The 22,423-nt window shown below is 38.8% G+C and overlaps 2 long non-coding RNA genes across 2 annotated transcripts in view; one reads left to right on the top strand and one right to left on the bottom strand.

Moving 5' to 3' along the window:
• The window catches only part of LOC136853259 (uncharacterized), a 143,360-nt gene that overhangs the window by 16,873 nt on the left and 104,064 nt on the right, over positions 1-22,423 (bottom strand). The window lies entirely within an intron of this gene.
• LOC136853458 (uncharacterized) lies at positions 5,004-21,789 on the top strand. Its single transcript, XR_010857468.1, has 2 exons — positions 5,004-5,142; positions 18,618-21,789. It is a non-coding gene; the product is annotated as an uncharacterized lncRNA (long non-coding RNA).

The raw sequence follows: 22,423 nt of genomic DNA on the forward strand, positions 1-22,423 counted from the left end.
TATAATCCATCAGTACTTTTGGAGCTGGTCCTTTGTCTGTCCAGTAAATGGATAAAGAATCATTAGCCACAGTCCAGCCATGACCACTTGAACTTGGTTCACCAGGTTCAGGTGTTGATGATTGCTCGCAGCAAATAAATTTCCAGAATCTAGCAGCAAGCGAAGTAGGAACCACCCAATATTTAGCTTGTGAGGTTCATTGAAAACTTGTAAATTAAATCCTCTTCTGATGTCAACATTCAGCAATCCTGGGCCAAGTCTCTGACTTTGAGAGATAGGTATAAAACATCTAACAAGGTCATTTGTTGCTGTTACTTGCTGCTTGTCACTGTCACCTGGTGGATCTGGTGGAGGTTCACAAGTGTGGACTCTGCGTTGTATGAAGATGCCATTTGTACAGTGGGTTGTGTTACTGCCACTGAGAGTTTGCTCATTGAGGTCATTATTGTCCCAGCAGAAAGTTGTGAACACATTTGGCAGGATATTACTTGGCAATAATACTCCGCCTTTCTCTTTTTTTATCTGTTTTTGGGCCAAAGCAGATTCTAACTCAAGCAACTCATTGTGAGAAATTGTGTGTCCAAATCTGTTTAAAATGGTCACAAACTGGGAGCTTCCAGTCAGATTTTTTATGGTCATATTTAATGAGACATGTTTTGGTATTCTGACTCTCCCTTTGGACACATTGTATATGAGATCCTGTCCAACAGCCATGACTCTTCTGTGTAAATCTGGTTCCACAGTCTCCATTTCACCCCCAACAAACTCGCCTGGAGACATCATCCAAACAAGGAAGTTGTAAACCTGTTCTGGCAAATGAGCTTTATCTAAGGTCATGTCAACTGAAGAAACATCTGTCATTACATTTTTCTGCTTCTTTAGTTCACCTCTAAGATGCTTTGCCACATGGTAGAGATCTGCCCTGGTAATAGGACTAGGGTCCGTTCTGGTTTCATTTTCAGAATACTCAGTGTCAAAATCAGGCCTTATGGCATCAGCAAGTCGCAAACCTGCTTCACCAATTTGCCCTTTAGGAATTCCTGATAAAAACAAAATCTCTGATTCATTCTTTTTGCCAGGTTGCTAAAATGAAAGGTTTTCCAAAGGTTTTAAGCAAGCGGTTCTTGAGTTTGTATGATTTGTAATCTGGAGCTCTTTTGCCATGTGCTGCTAGGTGACTATTGAAATGTTCTAAAAGAATGCTCATTGACATTGTTTTGTGCCCACTAAGCACGTCTCTTTTGACCTCTTTTACAACTGAGGTGTATGCTTCTTCATACGGATCCTTTGCCTTTGGTGCTTCACATTTTTTAAGAGCATCTAATGATCTCTTCTTGGTGTACCAAACATAGCAACTATGATGGTAGCACGCTTCAGTTGCAATTGGATCACTGTCAGAAAGTTCACGTACTATACGCTCATCTTCTCGCAATCTTGTAGCCTGAAGGATTCTATTTCCAGCTTCAAAAGTCATGCACTGAACTAGGGGCAGAATGTTCTTTTTGGCTTTATCATACTTTCTAGTCTGACAGATCACACGGAGTTTGGACAGGGAGCTGGCCTTGGAATGGTGGTACCGTTTGAATGGTTATAGGTCTTCATTGTCAGCAGGTTCAACAAAGTTTTCATCCCTTTGTCTTTTGAGCCTTGCAATGTGATCTCGATTTGTGTAGGCCTGATAGCAGGTCCGATAGTAGGCGCCTAATGGTCCATTTCCAATATGTCCTTCAAACATTTATAGATTTCATCATTTCTTTCCCTGGCTGCATTGTAGAAAGCATGCCAGCTGACTATGGAGAACGGAGTCAATTTACCAGTTGTACCCTCTTTATGACAAAGACACTTTGAAAAGTCTACTTGAGAATTAGTAGGAGTAATTACGGGAGGATGCATATCAAAAGAAGCCATTCTATTCATGCATATTCTACTAGCTTCTACAATACTCTGCATTTACTGTGGATTCTTCACCATCACCAGAAGACTACTGCTTACAAAGAGGAAGGAAAGAAGAATTTTAAGGTAATGCCTTTTAAGCACCCATAGCCCTTTTTACGGTCAATAATGGAATGAACTTTTCTAGTTAAAATCTTATCAAAATATTCCTAATATAGCTACTTGTGTGTTTAGAAAGTTTGGAGAAGTAAAACTAATAAAACCAAAAATTGTGTAACATTATTACTATATTTCATATTGTTTCTTTGTCAAAACTATTAAAATTAGAACATTGTTAATTGCATTTGAAAGATCTTAGAATTTTGAATAATACACGGTTATCAGATATCAATATTTTAAAGAAAAGCTATGAAAAAAGTAAAATTAAGATAAAAATATTGATTTTATCATAAATTGCGTCAATAATTATTGAAGAAATTATTTTTGCCAAATTCAAAATTTAATGACAAAGATTTGTAGAAAATTTAAAGACCTTCACAATAATAGTGAAATCATTCAAATATTAGTCATAGGCACTGTACAACCCAAAAATTAGCTTTAAACCAGGAGGAAAATATGTGTATAGGGTAGGTGTAAAAATCATGAAATTAGACATATTTCAGGGTAACTGCAGACCTGGAAACAGGCGGAAATGGATAGTAGACATATTTTCCCATAGTTTGATACCAAAAAGTGAGCTAAACAGAGGTGGGCAACGAACTCGAAATTTAGCCCCCTTATTGGAAATCATGTGATGGACTATAATATACAGTTCACTGGTCCTGTATACTGACCAATCGGAAGTCGCGTTTAAGTTAAAACATTACATTTAGTATAAACGTAATAAAGGCCCCCTTTGTTTCGTTAATTTCAGGGAATTCTACATGATAAACGAATAAGAGCTGCCTGAGCTCTATAGTGATGAAGCGAATACATTAGTGCTTCAGCTTTTTTATGATTTTCGCGTTGATGTCTACCGATGAAGGAAGACGATCCAAGAGAAAAACAGAATATTTTCTTGGCCGTATATTATATGAAGTTGAAATGACATTTGTCTTCTTAAATATATGTGCACCAGAGACTTTAGTTTTTGGAAAACATAAATAATTAATTAAGCACTTTATTGTCAATGATGATCTGCTATCTTAAGAAATATCAATTTGAAAAGACTAGATATAGTCACGTTTTCTCTTTACGTTGACTTACTCTGAAAACCGCCTCAAGAACCATAGCTAAGGCTTAATTTTCTTTTTTTTAGTGATGAAGGTAATTTTGAATTATAAGGATTAGCTATCTATAGTTTTCATGCGTTTTTTTATTGTTAATGTAATTTTTGCTTCTTCACGCCGTGAAATCAATGGAACAAAGTCATTGTGCAATTTTCATCCTCAAGTTAAGTTAAAAAAAAATATTTATAATAGTTAACCAAAGTCATTGTGCAATTTTCATCCTCAAGTGAAGTTAAAAAAAATATTTATAATAGTTAACCATAATACATAACGTTTTCTTTAATAAAATCTATCCCATTTTCTATAACAAGATATGCGTACACTAAGCGTTTAGTGAGATGAAATAAACTCGCACACTCACGTACTCCATACTAAAGCAGTAAATTAAAAAAAAAAAGCACACACACAGGGGCAAAAATCATAATAAATAGAAATTAAATATTCAGTACAATAGCATATATAATTTGAGGTGATTCTATTCTCTTCTTAGTGCCTTTTAAGACGTTAAATCCTATTGCGTTACTGTTATGTAGAATTAATTTGTAATCATTTCCTATGTGCCTACCTGTAGGCTATATTCCTTGTTGTACTTTCCTTCATTCGGTAAATACATTTGCAATACTTATTTTAACGAAATATCCTGGATCATTTGCCCAGTATGATGATGAAGATACGGCAAATAATTAAAGGAGTCGTGAAATCTTAATAATGAGAGTTTCTTCTAGGTAGCCTAGAGTTAAGCGACCATGCACATCGTAGTTAACATAAGGATGACGACAGGAAGCCAAACAAGAGAAGTTATGGCGGATTAAATGAAAGCATTTGTACATTTACCGACGAGAAAGCAAATTGCAAAATAAAAAAAAAAACTGACAAGGAAAGGAAATGAACTTCAAAACACTGTAAGCACCAAGGAAGTTGCAGTGAGATGTTTCGCATGCCATGTCCCACTTCTTTCTTATCTAGACCCTTCAGATTATCACTTGTCCTCTCCCGCAGAAGCAGAAGCTCAGCAGCTAATGTACATTACTAACTACACATAACTAAAGTAACGGGGTGGGGGTGTGGGAGGAACGTTGTTAAAATGACTCCTTCATTTGGTAGCTTGGTGTATTGTGGGAATGGTTACTAGATTCATGAAGTTTTTTTTTTTATTAAATTTCCTAGGCTGCAGAGCAAAGGAAGACGTGATTATCTTGGCCAAAACCATTATGTTTAGTGACTCACCTGTGTGAGCCACTTGTCACCATATTCAATGCATGCCTGTTGGTAGGCTTCAGAATATTGTATTTTAGAATATTTTTATAGTGTACATATTAAAAGTTTTGTTCGAGTCAACTGTTTGTTACAATTATTTTGTGTAAAAGACACTGCATTTAGAAATGTCTTAGAGCTTAGTAACTGTGCAGATTTCTTCCGTCACCTGGAAATTCACGGTCAGAAATCGAATGCATTTCAAGTTTTGTAATCTTTTATTGATAAAACATACCAACTACGAACTTTAAGCACTGATATTTTTCATTATTCCTCGTTGATGATTCTTGTCGGATTTCTTTCGTCTACCATTAAAGCACAAACGCTCTTTATTTAAAAACAAAAACAAAAAAGTCCAAGCGTTTATGTTGATGATCGGTAGCGTTTCATGTAAAGTAAAATGATTTCACCATCATTTTGTCGTTAAAGAAAATAACATGTCATTCACAGAAAGGAAAAGTTAAGGTTGATAATGGTATATTTATATAATTTGAGAGCAGATCATCTGGTAATATGCAATACGTGACTAAATTATGGTTAAAAACTAACTTTCTTGTATAGAAAATGCTTCTTATGTTCGCGAAATCTACCTTATGCTGAAACCCTTAGTTGGCCGACTTTTATTCAACAAAAATACAATTCTCATTATTTTGTAGTTTGTAAACAATGTCAGAAAGTCAGACGATAACTCAAGTTGACGAATTTATTGACGAAGTCATACATAGTAGTAAGTACGTTGTTTTTCAATGTTTTAGCCATCGAATCGTAGGAGTAGATGAATGGAACTGCCGTAGGCGTATTGGGCAGTTACTCTTTGCCTGTTAGGCTAGGTTAAGAAAACTTGATTTAAATTGCAATGATATTTAGCCTATTTTATGTGTCTGACAGCCTGTCAATCTATTAACTTACTGTAGCTTAGGGACAGAATGTATGATGAGCATTATAGGCTATTGTAGCCAAACTGCCGTTTCTTATTAACACCTTAAACTTAGGTATTAGTGTTAGCATTTCCAGGTCTATTTTATTAATGTTTTTAGGTATACCGTAGGCAACAGCTTAGTTTAAGCTTAGAATTGCTCACAAGTAAGCTGGCAGGGAGATAGGGTTAGGTTTAGGTTCAGTAAGATAGGCTAGACTAGCCTATTGTGAAATCGTGGAATCCAATCCACCTAACTTAGATTTTGTTGTAATTTTGATATTTAGCATAGTCCTCCAAAAGTTATTATGATACCACATTTCCTTTTGTCATTTAGACACAATTTAAATTTTTACTCTTCAATACCAGCCCCACTTGCATGAATGCCATGATTAGTAAGCCTACCAGGTCCTTAGGCATGAATGTCAGAGCATAAACAGACTGAATAGCCTATGTCAGTAGGCCAACAGTATATTTGCGATAGATTTAAGCATGACTTTCATGTTAAGCTTAGGCCTGGGTAGAAGTATGGGGTTGCTCCGCATCGGGTATTACCTTGGAAATTGACTTGGTATTTCTAAGTAATAGATATTGGTATTTCTAAGTAATAGATACACGGTGGGTATTTAGCAAGAAATGGCAGTTTCTTATAGTATTTTGGTTGCGTATTTACAATTTTAACGTTATTTTTTGAGGGTCGGCTGTAATTGACCTGTGATTAACCCCTGAAGTCCATCCAACAAGGGGTTTCTTTACATGATCTTCGCAAGACAGAGCACGGCTACGTCTGTTTCGAACGGTTCATATCCCGTCCGGCAAGTGCAATACCTTGGAAACTGGTTTTTTCTACACTTTTAGGGCTTCTGACATTGGCGGTGCGTTTGTTTGTTGTCGGCCAAATGGAATGTCCCTTCACCGTGTTTAGTATCAGCCTGGCGGGGGGACGGTACCCATACGTTAACAAGTTATTGCACTTGCCAGACGGGATATGAACCGTTCGAAACAGACGTAGCCGTGCTCTGTCTTGTGAAGATCGCGTATGGAAACCCCTTGTTGGATGGACATCTGGTGTTAATTACAGGTTAATTACAGCCGACCGCCAAAAAATAACGTTACATCGTAAATAAGCAACCAAAATATTATAAAAAACTGCCATTTCTCGCTAAATACCCACCATGTATCTGTTACTTAGATCTCCCATTGACTTTTCCTATAGTATTTTGGTTGCTTATTAGCAATTTATTGTTATTTTTTGTCGGTCGATTGTAATTAACCTGTAATTGGCATCAGAACTGATATATTTTTATATGCTGGCCATCCTGGAATGCTATTGCGCATGTGCAGTGTTATAGTGTAACTTTTGGTAAAAAGTGGAGTTTCCTTCACTGAGGGTTCCAGGGGCGGCTAAGTAACATGGCCTGCATGGTTAGGGTACATTAGGTTAGTATAGTTTCTTTTACAATAGGTTTCCTTAGCCAATCCCTTTTTGAACATATGGCTCCCTAGTGACTTGTGCATAAGCAGAACCATTCCAAAACAACAACATGGCAGTCCGGTCTTTCTCCCAATGATTTCCCCCACCCAAAACCCCGCGTTCCCAAAGGGTCCCCAAACATGTTTGGTAGATATAAGGTTAATAATAATTGACTGACAATAAACAACACCACCTCCTTCATCAGCAACACTAAAAGTAGAGGAAAAATCAATTTCCAAGGTAATAATTTCTGTGGAGTTACTCTGTAGTTTACCTAGGCCTGTTTAGGAGAATGAAGTATAAATGAACTTCAGTACTGAGAATTGGGTAAATGTGAAGGCGACGGCCACACAAAGATATTGTGTATTGATATAATTTTTTATCTAAATGACATAGAAAAGGGTGTGTATAATGTAGAACAAGCGAGGTAATATGAGAAATATACCAAAATAATGAGAAATTTACCATCTCTTGTTTATGGTTTGATATTCATCCCCGAGGGACTAGTACTAAACATGGTTGATGCTACACAGGGCACCATGTGTTGTACCTCAGGGATGAAAGTAAAAACATAAACATAAAAGATGGGAAATTTTGCATCTTGGTAAATTTCTCAAATTATGTCACCTGTACTGCATTACACATTCCCTTCTCTGTATTCTTCGACCAAAAAATTATGTTGATAAAACTGAGATTCTTATTGGCAAAAGTCAGCAAATAATTAGTTATCTTACATTCTAAAATTGGGAAGTCTGGTTTATCTGATAGGTTTTCATGTAAATCAGATGAATTTGATTTTAATTTTTATTGGAATTGTTTGGTTAACTCATTACAACCTCCTCCAGCCTATATCTCACAGTAATGGTGTCCCCCATTAGGAAATAACTGAAAATACGTGATAAAAGGTTATTTTTAGATTCCGCCACGGGCGTTCGGATAACTGAAAATACGTGATAAAAGGTAATACAGAATAATACTGCACATCGTTTTCAATGCCCAGAGCATTAAAAGTAAGGTTTTCTTATGATTTTGACGATTTTCGACGATTTTCCGACTTCTGACGATTTTTCGGTTAACATCACTTAGGATGCATGGTCTTACCTTACTTAACCTAACCCTCAAGGTATTGGATTGTGCAGTTTCCCCCCCCCCTTTGTTATACATAGGGTTTTGTAATGTGTTAACCAAGCATTGACAACAGAAACAAATACTGCATCAAAATCATCAGAATCACATAAAAACTTGTTAGAAAATCTGTATTCCACCTGTACTAATGTGAATGCCATTGTTGTAACTTGACTAGTAAAGAACTCTTTCATGACCAGAGGTAACTTATGTTGTTTTATTATGTTCAGGGGAGGAAGAATTAGTAACAGCTATACACAACTTAACAAAAGAGTACAGTAAATGGAAATCAAAATAATATGAAAGCATCGGGGCTTCACCACATATGTTACAAAGAAACGATTAAATAATTTTACATATTAGCCTAAACAAGCAAAAGAATCTTCCAAATATAGAATAACATCACTATAACCAACAGTACTGTGCAATATGATCACAAGTTGCACAAAATGGTATGGATGTGAATATAGGTTTTTTGGCAACATAGTTCAACTTTACATGACTGTGCAATTCAGTTTGAAGACAGATAAACCCTAAACATTCATTTTCTTGATAGCCCATGCATAATATTAATAGTATTAGGCTAATGCTAACCCACCCAAATGCAGTACTCCCTTCTCAAGATTATTATGTATGGTTATGCAGTCTTACAGCAAGTGTTCTTGAATATTCTTAACTGTTATTTGTAATAGCCTGTTCATTCTTTCATGTGCTATGATATATAGTACACAAGGAATGGTAATATTTTGAAGATTCCAGAGCATAATTTTTAGTGTTACTATGTGTTCTCTTTTTTGTATTGTATTTGAAAAACTGTGCCTTCTCCTCTGTGGCTAAAGCTAGGAAACTGCAGGGTCACTTGAATGGCATTTTTGTAATCTTTGATAACACTATTTATTGCATAAGTGGTCAGATAATTTTTTTGACAGTTTTTCTTATGATTCTGAAAGATTGCATTAATCATGCTTTGTTAACCTTAACCTAGTGGGAAACTGTATCTAAAGAGTAAGGTTAGGTTGAGGGGGCTAGTATGGCCAGGTTCCTGAGTCAGGTCAAGTTATGAATCTTAATTTACTGTCTATCCATGTTTTTCACTAATTTTGACTTTCAGCCCCCCCCCCAACCAAAACTGTTTTTACCACTCATGTCTCCGATTATTGTTACAGCTATGGGCAGAAGGCTCAGATGGTTTAGACAAGTAGAGTATTTCCCTTCGAAATTAATATCAGACTTGGCAGATTTGTATCATAAACTACCAGAGTATCATGCTTCACCAGTATTAAATTTAAGTTTATTATTGTAAATATTTACCCAGTTTTTTCCATCCTGACTTGGCCTATGCTAAGCAATAACTTGGCTACACATAGCTTACTGATAATCTAGCCTGCATTATTATTCACTAATTAGAGGACAAGGTAATTTTAGGGAGATCTTTATGCCCTTGCCAATTTCATCAGTGCATTTTTAAAATTTGAATTGCTTACTAGCTTATTGGTCATTTTGTGTTTTATGCATCATAAAGTACAATATAAATGAGGCCTGAAAAGATACATTTTAACTTACTCTACTGTTATCTAACCTCAACTCTCAGGGATAGACCCATGTAGGCTATTCCATAAAATATATTTTTACCATACCTGTTATGAAGTGTTCTCCTCTTGACCGACATAACCTTCCAAAATTAAAAGGGTTAAATGCCATTTAAAAGAACATTTTGCATCAAATCATGCCTTACCTCACCTTTCCCAGAATATTGTTCAATGTGGTGAACTAAATCTTGTCACATGGCCTTATCAGCCAGTCACAAAGGAAGCCAGGCTACATAAAAGGTTACAAGAATCAGCCCTCTCCAGCTTATGCACTGTGCCAAGAAACTGTCATTTCCAGGTAGTGCAGTGATACTGTACCTCCAGGCTTTTGGCTGAAGCACAGACTGTATGTAACATGGCTGAGGTTCATAACCTCATATACCGATTCCTTTGGAACATTGCCAGTCACTAAGCCAATCTGGTTCTTCAGCTGCTGTCAAGTGTACTCATCTCTGCTGCTACTCTGGTCATGGAACTCAACTTGGTTTTGAAGGTTTATGATAATTATTTTTATATAAGTAACTTACCAAGTAATTACATTGCTATTAGTTTCACTCGCTCAGCAGCTAAAAATTTTGAAATCCATGGGTTGCGCTATTTTGTTTTGGGTAGATGACTAGACCCTCCCACTTCTGGGAAAAAGAGGAACAAATAGCATAAGAGCTTCAATTTGTTTCTGCCAGCTGATGGCTGTACACCAGTTATTAGCAGCAGCTTTGATTTTGGAATTCATTATTTTCTGATTGTCATTTCATCATTTGGTAAAGTATTCTTGCTTTGGTAGCCTTACGGCATATTCAGATAGATTTAGGTGCTGTATGAACATTATTTTGAGGACATTATTACAGTAATTGAGTTAAGACTCTATTTTCCAATTGTGACTTTTAGTTGACTTGTTTCTGGTATGTCAGACTCAGGTTTGACTAGCTTTAGGTATTGCAGCAAAGGCTGCAATACTCGTTTGACTAAAGAATCTTACGATTCACATACAATCAGCACAGACTGTAGAGGACAGATATGCTCAGTGGATTTAAGATGTAACGATTGCTCTGACTGGGACAGAAAAAGTGGAAGACTTTGAGATCACACTTAAATAAACTGGCTAGGGATAAGAAGAGGACGTCGACTGCTAGACAGATTAGTAAGTCTTTAACCAGCCAGAAATATCCTATTTCTAACGATAATGATAATGTTAATGTTGATGTTGAAGTTCCTGTAATTTCTGTGAATCCCGTTCCCAGTTCTCCATCTGTGCAACCCTCTCCGTTACCTGGCTCTCCCACTTCTGAACCCGACCCCATTGCCAGTCTCGAGTCAAAGACTGATAAGAGGTTTGAACTGATTGTTGAATCAGTTGCTCAGTTAGCTTCATCTATGAAAGTCCTATTGGACAATAAGAGTGTTTCGGAGCACCCAGAAGCGCCTAGTGCTAGTGTAGTGTAGTGTCTGTGGAGCGCCTGGTAGTGCCTAGTGTAAGTGAAGTGATAGTGGAGGGTGTGGCTGCCTGTCCTGCCGATTCTCTTAGGCAAAGGTCAATGGCATACTTCCCTAAACCTGGGAGGAGTCAAACTGGTAGCCTAAGGGAGGTCGGTGGGGTCTGCCCACAGGTAGTCACCCCCTCGGTTGAACCTGTTGCTGAGTCCCAGGTTGCAGCCAAGCGCCACTGGAAAGGCGTATCCTTGGATGTGCATCGTCTTTTGTCAAGCTCGGATGAGTCGACCCCCAGGCGCCACTGGCGCTTTGTGGATGAATCACGTCCTCTGAAAAGACAGGTGGATGATGTGTCGCATTCTCCTCTAGTGCCTTGCAAAAGATTCAAGGACCCTGTATATACCCCTCGTCCGTCGTGTAGCCACTGGAACAGCCCAGAGCATTTTCTTCTGTGCTTTCCTTGGCAGAGAGTCGGAGCGTGGCTTCCAAGCCCCCTTCCTCTCGTAAGCGGTCCTCTTCATATAAGGTGTCTTCTCCCGAGCGACCTCCAGCGCCCCAGACTCCTCTGGCGCTTGAGTGCCCTGCAGTGTGTGAAGCCTCCCTAGGTGTTGAGCGCCCGGTATCATCCGAGCACCCGAAGATGTCTAGGCACTCACTAGCGCCTGTTCGCCCTTCAGTGTCTGAGCGCCCGTCTTCTCTTGAGTGCCATGGAGCACCCAAACGCCCGTTGTTACGCGAAGCACTCAGCGACTCTCGGATGTCCAGCAGTGACAGAGCGCCTGCTTTCGACCGATCGTCTGGCTTCTGCTGTCTGCTTCAGGCTGAGCCTACTGCTAGTATGCAGACACCCACAGCTGTGGACCCTATTCAGAGCAAGTTGGACAGTGTTTTGAGCCTATTCAAGGAGGCTCCGTCAGCTCCCCAACCTCCAGACTTGGCTTTGTCTCCTGTATCCTCTGACAAAGAAGAGGATGTACTTGTTCAGGATGCTCGTCCATAGGCTTATGCGTCCCTGTTAAGGTATCTTCTTGTTACTTCCCTAGTTTCTTTTCGCCTGCAGCTCCTTCTTCGCCCGCTTCTGCGTTTCGTATGGAATCACAGTCAACTGATTCTATGAAGCTCCCCTAGTTGGTGCTTTCTTCCTCTGCAAAGAAAGCCTTCAGTGATATTGATGGATGGCTGGCGGAGAAGAGGGATCAAGGTAGAGCCATCTGCAGCTTTCCTTGTCTTATGCCTTGGGGGAAGCTCCTCCTCTGGGAGTTTCTGCCTCCTTCCAGGGGGACTTCCCCGGGGTGATTGACTTGTCGCGAAGATCTGCTTTTTCTTCAGCGAAGATTATGTTCAGCTCTTTGGAACTAGCCCACCTTCTAAAAAACTTATTTAAAGTTTTTGAATTTTTAAGCTTCCTTGACTAGGCGGTGGGCTCTCTACCATGTAAGATTAAGGACTGCCCTGTTTTTCCTGAAGATAGTGCTTCTGACTGGCTGGAGGTACTCTCATGTACAGTAATGATAAAGGGATCAGGGATGGCTCCCAAGAGTTGGCTTCCCTTTATACAATGGGAGTCCTTAAGAAGAGGGAACTGTGGTGTTCTTACACCTCTAAGGGAGTTACACCTTCACAGAACACAGCACTTCTTTTTTCCCCTCTGGCCCGTCACCATTTGTTCCTGCAGGCCACAGTTCTGGAGATATCATCAGATCTAAAGAAGATGACCACACAGGATCTTTTAACCCAATCTTCTAGGCAGCCTATAGAGATGCCTGCTCTTGCCTCCAGTACAGTCTTTCCACTGCAGATGCGTCCCTTTCATGGCAGCAGGCAGAGATCTTACTCAAGATCCTGATCTAGTGGCAGGTTGTTTCAAGAGCCATCAAAAAATCTTTGACTAGAACTTCCTCCTGCAAGTGGGAACTATGTCCTCCGAACTCCGGTAGGAGCCAGACTCCTCTTCTGGGAGAGATGGAGAGAGAAAGGGGCAGAGCCTTGGATCATCAGTGTCCTGAGAGAGGGTTATACCATCCCTTTCAAAGAAAAGCCTCCTTTGGTCAGCACGTCAGTAGTATTGACAGCCTACTCTGAAGGCTCAAAGAGATCTTTGGCTGCCTCAGAGGAAATGTCGTCCCTCCTCAGGAAGGGGGTGATAGAATTAGTCGATAATGTGAACTCCCCAGGATTCTACAACCGTCTGTTTGTGGTCCCCAAGGAGTCAGGACGCTGGAGGCCCATCCTGGATGTCAGCACCCTGAATGTCTTCGTACAGAAGACAAAGTTCATGATGGAGACAAACCGAACTGTCCTGTCATCCACTCGCCAGGGAGACTGGTTGACATTCATAGATATGCAGGACACGCATACTTCCACATCCATATACATCTGGACTCAAGGAAGTTTCTGAGGTTTGTATACGGGAACAGAGTGTTCCAGTTCCGTGCTCTGTGCTTTGGTTTCTCAACAGCACTGCAAGTTTTTACCAGAGTTTTCACTCTCCTGGTGAAATGGCTCTGATGGGAATCAAAATCTCCCTCTACCTTAGATGATTGGCTCCTTTGGGCCCAATCGAGGGAAAAGTGTTCAGAGGACCAGTTGACTCCGTCTCAACGGATTTTCTATTTAGGGATGATGATAGTCTCAGAGTTTTCGGGTTTCTCCATCCCCAAAAAGAGTAGTCTTGTCGGAGGACAGTGAACAAGTTTCTTCTTCTTTATCACTGCTCTCCCAACGAATGGATGAGTCTCCTGGGGACATTATCATTCATAGAACAGTTCTTTCTCCTAGGCAGACTTCATATGAGACTGCTACAGTTTTTCTTAAGGATCAGCTGGGACAAAAAGATTTACCCAGGCACGTTTGTGTTTCATGTGACCCCTGAGATAAAGGAAGACCTGCCCTGGTGGAGCTTAGAAGAAAGATTGTCGGAAGGAAAGGAAGTCCCTCCTTCCTCTGAGTCCCAACCTAGACTACTACTCAGACATGTCATAGCTAGGTTGGGGAACTCTCCTAGGGAGCAAGGAATTGGCATACTGTATAAATGTCAAAGAGCTAAAAGCGGTCCATCTAGGTCTGCAGTTTTTTAAATCAGAAGTGTGCAACGAGACAGTGGCAGTCCATTCAGACATCATGACTTCCCTGTCATATATCAAAATCAAGGGCGAACGCACTCGTTCTCCCTTCACGAAATGGCAAGGGAACGTCTTCTTTGGGCAGACCAAAATCACACCAAGCTTCTGACATGCTTCATACAAGGGAAGCTCAATATTCTGGAGGATGAAATGAGCTGCCAGAAGCAGGTGTTACCCACATAGTGGACACTGGATCCTCATGTATGCTTGGATCTATGGAAGTTGTGGGGGACTCCAATCCTAAATCTGTTCGCTACTTCCACAAACCATCGCCTTCCACTGTTTTGTTCGCCAGTCCCAGATCCGTTAGCATGGGCAACAGATGCCATGTTTCAGGACTGGTCTGATAAGCACCTGTATGCCTTCCCGCCTCTCAGTGTGGTGAGGCAGGTCATAAACAAATTTCAAGTTCATCAGAATGTGTCAACGATTTTAGTAGCTCAGTTTTGGCCAACAAAGGAGTGGTTCCCGAACCTTCTGGACCTCCTGGCGGACTTTCCAAGACTGCTACCTCAAAAACCTTATCTACTTAAACAGCCCCACTTCTGGCTGTTCCATCAGGGGTTGTCTACTCTGACCCTGACAGGCTACAAACTATCAGGAAACTCCTTAGAAAGAAGGGGTTTTTGAGATCAGCTTCACAAGCTATTGCCAAGTGCAGACAGCAGTCCTCTGACAGAGCATATCAGGCTAATTGGGCAATATTTTGAGCCTGGTACAGAAGGCACAGAATATCATCTTCTCAGACATCTGTAGCTGAAATAGCGGATTTCCTGCTATGTCTGAAAACTGATAGGAGCCTGTCTACTTCGACGATCAAGGGCTATAGGGCCATGTTAAGCTCTGTCTTCCAACACAGGGAGTGGATCTTTCCTCTAATCAGGACTTGTTGGATCTCATTAGATGACAGAAGGAGGTACCATGGAACCTAGATGTGGTCCTTAAATGGCTGTCCGGCCCTCGATTTGGGCCCAGGGGGGCAATTTCGTTAAGGGACTTGACTAGAAAGACCAACCCTTTTTCTAGTGGCCTTGGCAACAGCAAAACGGGTCGTTGGGATTCATGCGATAGATAGAAGAGTGGGCATCTCCCAAGGAAATGCTGTCTGCTCCTTTTCCTTGGGCTTTCTAGCTAAAAATGAGTCAATTTCTAAACCCTGGCCTCGTTCTTTTATCATTAAAAGTTTGTCAGAAGTTTTAGGTCCAGGTGAAGAAGAAAGAGCTTTGTGTCCTGTGAAGGTTTTGAAGTATTACCTTCACAGAACAGAAGGAGTGCATGGACCATCTAGTGCCTTGTGGTGTTCGGTTAAGAACCCCTCGTTCCCCCTGTCAAAGAATGCCCTTGATTGGAGATGATGCCTTTCCCCAGTGTAAAGTGAAAGCTCAAGAGATAAGAGCTGTAGCCACTTCGTTGGCATTCAAACATAAATAATCTCATTTCTATATTACAAGCTACTTTCTGGAAGTGCAAGTCGGTGTTTGCATCATATTATTTTAAGGAGATTGAAACAATATATGATAATTACAGTACACTGGGTCCATTTTCTGTGGCTGGCATGGTGCTGGGGAAGGAAGTGTAGGAAGCATTACTGTACTTCCTTTTGTTTCTTCACCTTGAAGTAAGGGTGTTGAGTTTTTTAGGGGAGCCTGTGGGGACTGTGTACCTGGAGTATCTTCCAATTCTTTTATGGTTGGGTGGTGGTTTTTAATCTTTTTGTGGTTAAAGTGACAATGTCTTTTCTGGTTGTATTTTTTGTACTGTGCCCAGGGCAGGGGCAACTTTTTGATCTTTGTTAGCAATCGGAATTGTCCTTTGCTGCAAAGTACCCACTGAAATAGTAGGCAACCCTCAGCTATACCGCTGCGCCACTATACGAAAAGATGAGTGCCAACCAGAGGCAGTGTCTTCCTGCAGCAGCTCTCTTATCAGGTAAGGAAACAACAGGCATTATATTAATACTAGCAGTTTTTTTCTATTCTCAAATTCATTACCATTCCTAATGTTTTGGGGTAGATGTTTACGTGCATCCCACCTCCTGTCAATGTGGGAATCAGCAATGTAATTACTTGGTAAGTTACTTACATAAAAATGACATTTTTATGGTAAAATAAAGTTTTATATATACTTACTGAGTAATTACATGATCGGAGCCTGCCCTCCTCCCTCGCAAGAACATAAGGGCATAAACAAATTGAAACTCTTTTGTTAGTTGTTCCTCTCTTTCCCCACAAGTGGGTGGGGTCTAGTCACCTACTCAAAACAAAATAGCACAACCCGCGAATTTCAAAATTTTTAGTTGCCAAGCAAGCGAAACTAATAGCAATGTAATCACTTGGTAAGTATATATAAAACTTCATTTTATCATACCCTTAATCCATCTTTTTGTCCTTGTCATCACTTCCTCTTTGTGCTATACAGGAAAGCTAGGAAGTCTGTGCAGATGTCGCTCTTCTATCAAGAGTCAGCTGTCAATGAATGAATGAGGTGGTGGATTGGCCATGAGCTTGCTTGTGGCTGATTCCTGTGGACTAGTCTTCCACCTACTTAGGCTTTCAAGGGATGTGGGTTTACAGACAGTGACAGTAGAGATAGGCGTGATTGGATCAGGTCACAGCTTGACCAATCTCTTGAGTACAAGTCTTGTGCCCACTTACCATATCTGTCTCTTAGTGTGATTGTGATGATGTGAAGGAACCAATTCTCAGGAGAGATGGAAGGCAGAGTACATGGCTCATCCCAAGCCTTCAGGTCGTTTTCTTCCAGGCAGACTCTGGAAGGGGGGGCATCTTGTTGTAGGAATCACTGAATTCTATATGAGATATCCCTTGGTATTACCCATTCGGCTACTTTGGCTCAACTTCAGTCAGATGATCTGTCATGGCTCCTTCGGTTTGACCTTCCCTTGGCTGTTACCACCCTCTTATTGTCCTTCCTCTTGAAATATATACATTCGACCTTATTCCTCTTCCTGAGAAATCAGAACTCTGCTTACTTCACCCCTGGTGCTGCTGCTGTCAGATCATGGTGTTCATGGCTTTCACTTATGTACTGGTCAACAGGAAGGTGAGGTACGTACCCCCTTTCTAACTCTGTGTCCTTGAGTGGTCTTTGAGGTCTCTTTAGTTAGGGAAGACCTGGTTTACATTCATTTTTTAGTTCACATAGTTGAAGCTGCAACTAACCCATTCAGGTCAAATTTCAGTAAGGTTTGAGGAAGAAGCCAAATATACTAGTTTCTTTCCTTACTTATACAACAAGATATGTATAGGCCCCTGGTTCTTGTTCTTTGGTCTTTTAGTGGTGCTTGAGCTGTTCTTGTAGCTTTTCCAGCGCTGGCAGGACATGTTTGCATCCAATGTAGGGTCTTGATTAGGCATGAGTTGGTGAAGAGATGCATTGGATGCTGGGTCTCTTCTCCACCCCCCTCCCCCCACTTCATTTTTATGCCCTTAGATAGACAGCCCAAACCATGTTCGTGCTAGTTAGGCATGTTTAGGCGATCTGCATGACCCAGCACTACTCATCAAAATAGGCAGTGTAGATGTAGAATGTCACCATTCATCCATGGATGGCAGCACTACTGCCTAATGGCCTACATTTTCCATGCTTTTACAGGAAAGAGGTTCCCTTGAGTCTTTCCCAAATGATGGCTCAACATAATGAATCAAACTGGCACAGGCCTCTATCAGCCTCTCATGTCAGGTGCAAGGCTGTATAAGAGGTTCAGGAGTCAGCCTTCTCCTTAATATCCTTGACATGGAAGATGACTTTTTAGGTGGTGTTTAGGACATGGCCAGGGTTAATAACCTCAAGTTCTGATTCCTTCAGAGCAGTGCCAGTCTTTTTCTGAGATAAAAATCTTCCACCTAAGGAATAAGTTTCCACATAAAAGACAAAACTTTGTATCCATTCACAAAAAAGTACAAATTTAACTTTATCTGCAGTTTTCCAGATATACACATCCAGTCCTAAAACATAACCCTGTCTCTAACCATCTCCACATTTGTCCATGTCACCAAAGGAGAAAGTTGTTGGGTTACTGACAGGTGGGTGGATGGTACCTTACCATCATTAACTACCTTGTTATTCACCTGAACCAACTTATCATAGAAGGTTATGCATAAGGAAGACTTTAGTTTTGTACATCGAGGGAAAAATGTTCATTATCTTAAATTAGTGATTTTACCAGTTTATGATTGTAAACCTGCATGTCTTTCTCCCTACAAGTACCTGTGTGATAATCAAATTATTTTTGTGTAGAGTTTTAGGACAATAGTAGTATCCACAAAACCATTTTAATACACCAATGTTAGTGCCATCAGTTTTAATCAGTCAACTTCCTCTGCTGGTAGCACAGAGTTTGTGTAAGTCTGCACTTAGTCAAAAAAATGTTTTTAAGATTTCATACGTTTTTTATTAGAATAGATCTGAAAAGCTTATTTCTTATAACTGACTTAGGCTACTAGGGATCCTTATGATCCCAATAATTAAATTGAGAGCAGTTAAAATTATTACTTTTAATCTATTTTTTCATTTATTTTTCAGAAAAATATAATGCAAGAAAACTCTTCTTGTGTGTCTTAGGAATATTTCTGGCCTTTAAGCCAAATTTATGATTTAGTGACAGTTTAATGCAGCAGTGTCTGGCTTAAATATTTAGAAGGACTTTTTATAATACTTATGGAGTAAATGAAATATAAGAGCTAAGGAAAATACCTGAATCTTCATTATGTCTGTAGTGTGAAGTTGTTTAACAGTATTTGGTGAAGGATAAGAACTTTTTTTGAGTGATTTATGGACTGTACTATACATTTATGTGTAAAAATTAACTGCTTGAAATTTGTTATTGTAACAGATAATCTATGTTAGTGTGTAATGCATGAAATTTGATAATGTGGCAAGAGTGTTCTACACAGAAATATATCATGATGCAGACTATATAGTGAATATCTAATCAGTTTTATTAGTGTGTGGAGAAATATGAATAAATAGAAGGTTCTTGAAAATTTGAACATAAATTACAACACATGAAGTGGTAAAATGTGAAATTCTTGCTTCAATTTAATTGTTGAGGATTCATTGTGTGTAAAACAGAAACATTGTACTACCTTTAGGCCATAAAAATTGAAAATAACAGTTATTTTATTATGGTTAATATTAGAAAATAATACTTTGTGGTAAAGTATTTCAGTCAGAAAGAAGAGATGAAGAAGAGTTGGTGTACATTCAGTTTGAGGTAAGAAAACATATATAGCCCACTGAGGGCTGTAGAAGATTAGACAGCATTATGAAAAACTTACTAATAACCCCATTAGTGAAGAAATGAGCTAAGATTTTATTAAGTGGAGACTGTTTTGGAGTTATGATTAAAAATGGCAGACGGTACTGTTGCTGATTACAGTGAATCAGAATTGAGTGATGAGGATTCTTCAGAGTCAGGTAAAAAAGTCAAGGATGGTTTCCAGTGTGATGAATGTAAAAAGGTTTTTACTCAGAAAGGGAACCTTCAGACTCATATGCTTATCCATAAAGGAATAAAGGAACACAAATGTGTTGAATGTGGCCAGTGTTTTACTCAAAAATGTAGTCTGAAACGACATATGTTGAGACACTCTGGGGAGAGAAATTATGCATGTACTGTTTGTCCTAAGAAATTTGCAATGAAGAAAACCTTAGAAATGCACATGGTTGTGCACACAAAGGAGAGAAACTTTGAATGTATGGAGTGCCACAAATGTTTTACACAAAAAAGTAGTTTGAGAACCCACATGCTTGTTCATAGAGGGCTTAAAAGACATAAATGTGACCTGTGTGGTAAACAGTTTGTACAAAAGTGCCAGTTGACAAATCATATGTTTGTGCATGGGGAGAAGCAGTTTAAATGTGAAGTCTGTGAAAAAAGTTTCTTTAGGAAAGAAATTCTTAAAGCTCATATGAACACACACAGAGATGATGTCAAATTTAGTTGTGAAGTATGCGGAAAAACATTTACTACAAAAGGTAGTCTAGGCGCTCATATGCGCTTACATCGGGGTAACAGGGATTATATGTGTGATACATGTGGAAAAACATTTGTACATAGGTCCAATTTGAATCGTCACTTAGTAACTCACACAGGCCAAAAAAATCATGTTTGTGCTGAGTGTGGCCAAAGTTTTTATGATAAAAGCAACCTCACAACACACATGCTAGTGCATACCAAGGTGAAAAACTTTGAGTGTGAAATTTGTAGAGGAAAGTTTTCCAAAAAATCTAATCTTAAGAAGCATTTAATTCTTCATGCAAACATAAAAAACCATGTGTGTGATATCTGTGGCAAAGCCTTTGCATGGAAGCATGCGCTCAAGTCCCATATGTTGGTCCATGGTGGGCAAGAAAAGTTCCACTGCAAAATTTGTGATAGACAGTTAGTGTATTCATCCTTCAAATCTCACATGTTCCTTCATAGCACCGAAGGTAAAGTAAGGTGTATCAGGTGTAAACGGTATATGGTTATTGATGGGGACATTCATGTCAACAAGGAGGCCTTTACATGTGACATGTGTGTAGAAGAGGGTGGTAAAAGTCCTCACTTAATAACAGGTCCAGTGTCCCCTGACCATCAAATGGATGAATCCTCAGAGTCAAATACTGAAGGTGATTTACCCTTGCACAGAGTGTTTGTCGTCGAAAATGACTCTGATTCATCTGAAGAAAGTGAAAAAGAACTAGAAGAAATAAAAACAGAAGTACTGGATCCCAGTGATAGCACAGAAGGAAAAAATGATAAGGTCACAGGTGATTCAGTGCCTATTCCAGCAGAAGGTTTTCCACTATTACATGTTAAGACAGAATTAGTTGATGTCGAAGATGTAGGTTTAAAAGAAGAAAAGCCTGAAAAGGAGGAAAGCTAATTAGGATTCAATTTAGATGCTACACTACATATTTGATTTTGATGAATGTTCCTAAGGAAGTTTTTAAATATATCTATGCAAAATGTTCTGGATAATCAATAATTCAGCTTTCAACCAACCAAATTCACTATTTGGAATTTCCGTGCAAGATATGTGAAAAATATTTGAGACATTTATCTCGAGAATTATGTCAATATTTAGCATTTGTTCTGTTGCAATTGCTTTTCCCAAACTTTTCCAGCCAAAGACTTATGATTTCTATTCATTTGTATGTACTGTGTGCTGCATAACATGGTAGCACTGGTATACATCCTAGGTGGTATGTGTGATCTTTTAAAGTTTTTAGAGGAAAATACTGTTACAGTACAGTAATAACTAGTGGTATGAAATGTTAAAATACAATTCCTGAATTGTAAATGTAAATTACTCATCACCTTAACAAATGTAGATAATGCATTATTTAAAACTCTACACCTGATTATATTTACACAATTACGTAATTTTCTCTTCTGTCCTAGGTACAGTAATTGCTAAGTTATTTCTTATGTGATCTGGTATGAAAACTAGGTGACTACATGTAGTCATATGTGCTGAATTTACAACCTGTAGAAAGTTATCCAAAGTGTTTTTTCTGTAGTAGGATACAAATCCACAGCTTTCATTGTGGTTAATGATTATGTAAATGTGTATTTTTTATCATATTTATGAATATTTTTATTATTACACTAAAATTTTAAAGTGTTTAGGATACCGATGCCCTGTATAAAACAGTCAAACAAATAAAAATTATTTTTATATTCCAATAATGAATCTTCTTGCTTGAACACATCTGTTTTTGTACCCTTTAAGTATACAGTTATCTTAAATTATAAGCGTTTTATCATCTTAAGTTTAGTTTCCATCTGTTGAAATGGAAAAAAGCAAAAGGAATGGTAATTGAATTTATTGGGGTTTTTTGGATTTCCTATATAAGATATATATAGTAAACATTCACAATTATGAGAAAATATTTTTGCTATGAAATGAAATTAAAATACCCAAAAAATTTTCTTTCTGTGATGGGAATTAGTGTCTTAAGAATAAGAAGTTAAGAATAAAAATAATAAAGAAAATGCATAGAGGATATAAATTCCAGTTGAATTTATATTTTTATTTTATAGTGTATACTGCATCTTTATCATGGATGTACAGTACAGTAATCTGAGTCGTCATTGCTTTCTTCTAGCAAACAGTGTATACATATATGATGGCATTAGTTGAAAAAGAAGGCATAAGGATGTGTCATATCTGAAGGTTACTTTTCTTCTCTTCTCATTGGCTTGGTCTTTGAGTGCTAGGACCATAATTTTGGTGTTTTATACATGTAACTTACCAAGTAATTACATAGCTATTAGTTTCTACTTTAACGGCAGCTTTAGAATTGAAACTTGCAGTAGCGCTCTTTTGTTTTGGTGCAGG

The sequence above is a fragment of the Macrobrachium rosenbergii genome, chromosome 27 (genome assembly GCF_040412425.1).
Source record: "Macrobrachium rosenbergii isolate ZJJX-2024 chromosome 27, ASM4041242v1, whole genome shotgun sequence".
NCBI lineage: Eukaryota > Metazoa > Arthropoda > Malacostraca > Decapoda > Palaemonidae > Macrobrachium > Macrobrachium rosenbergii.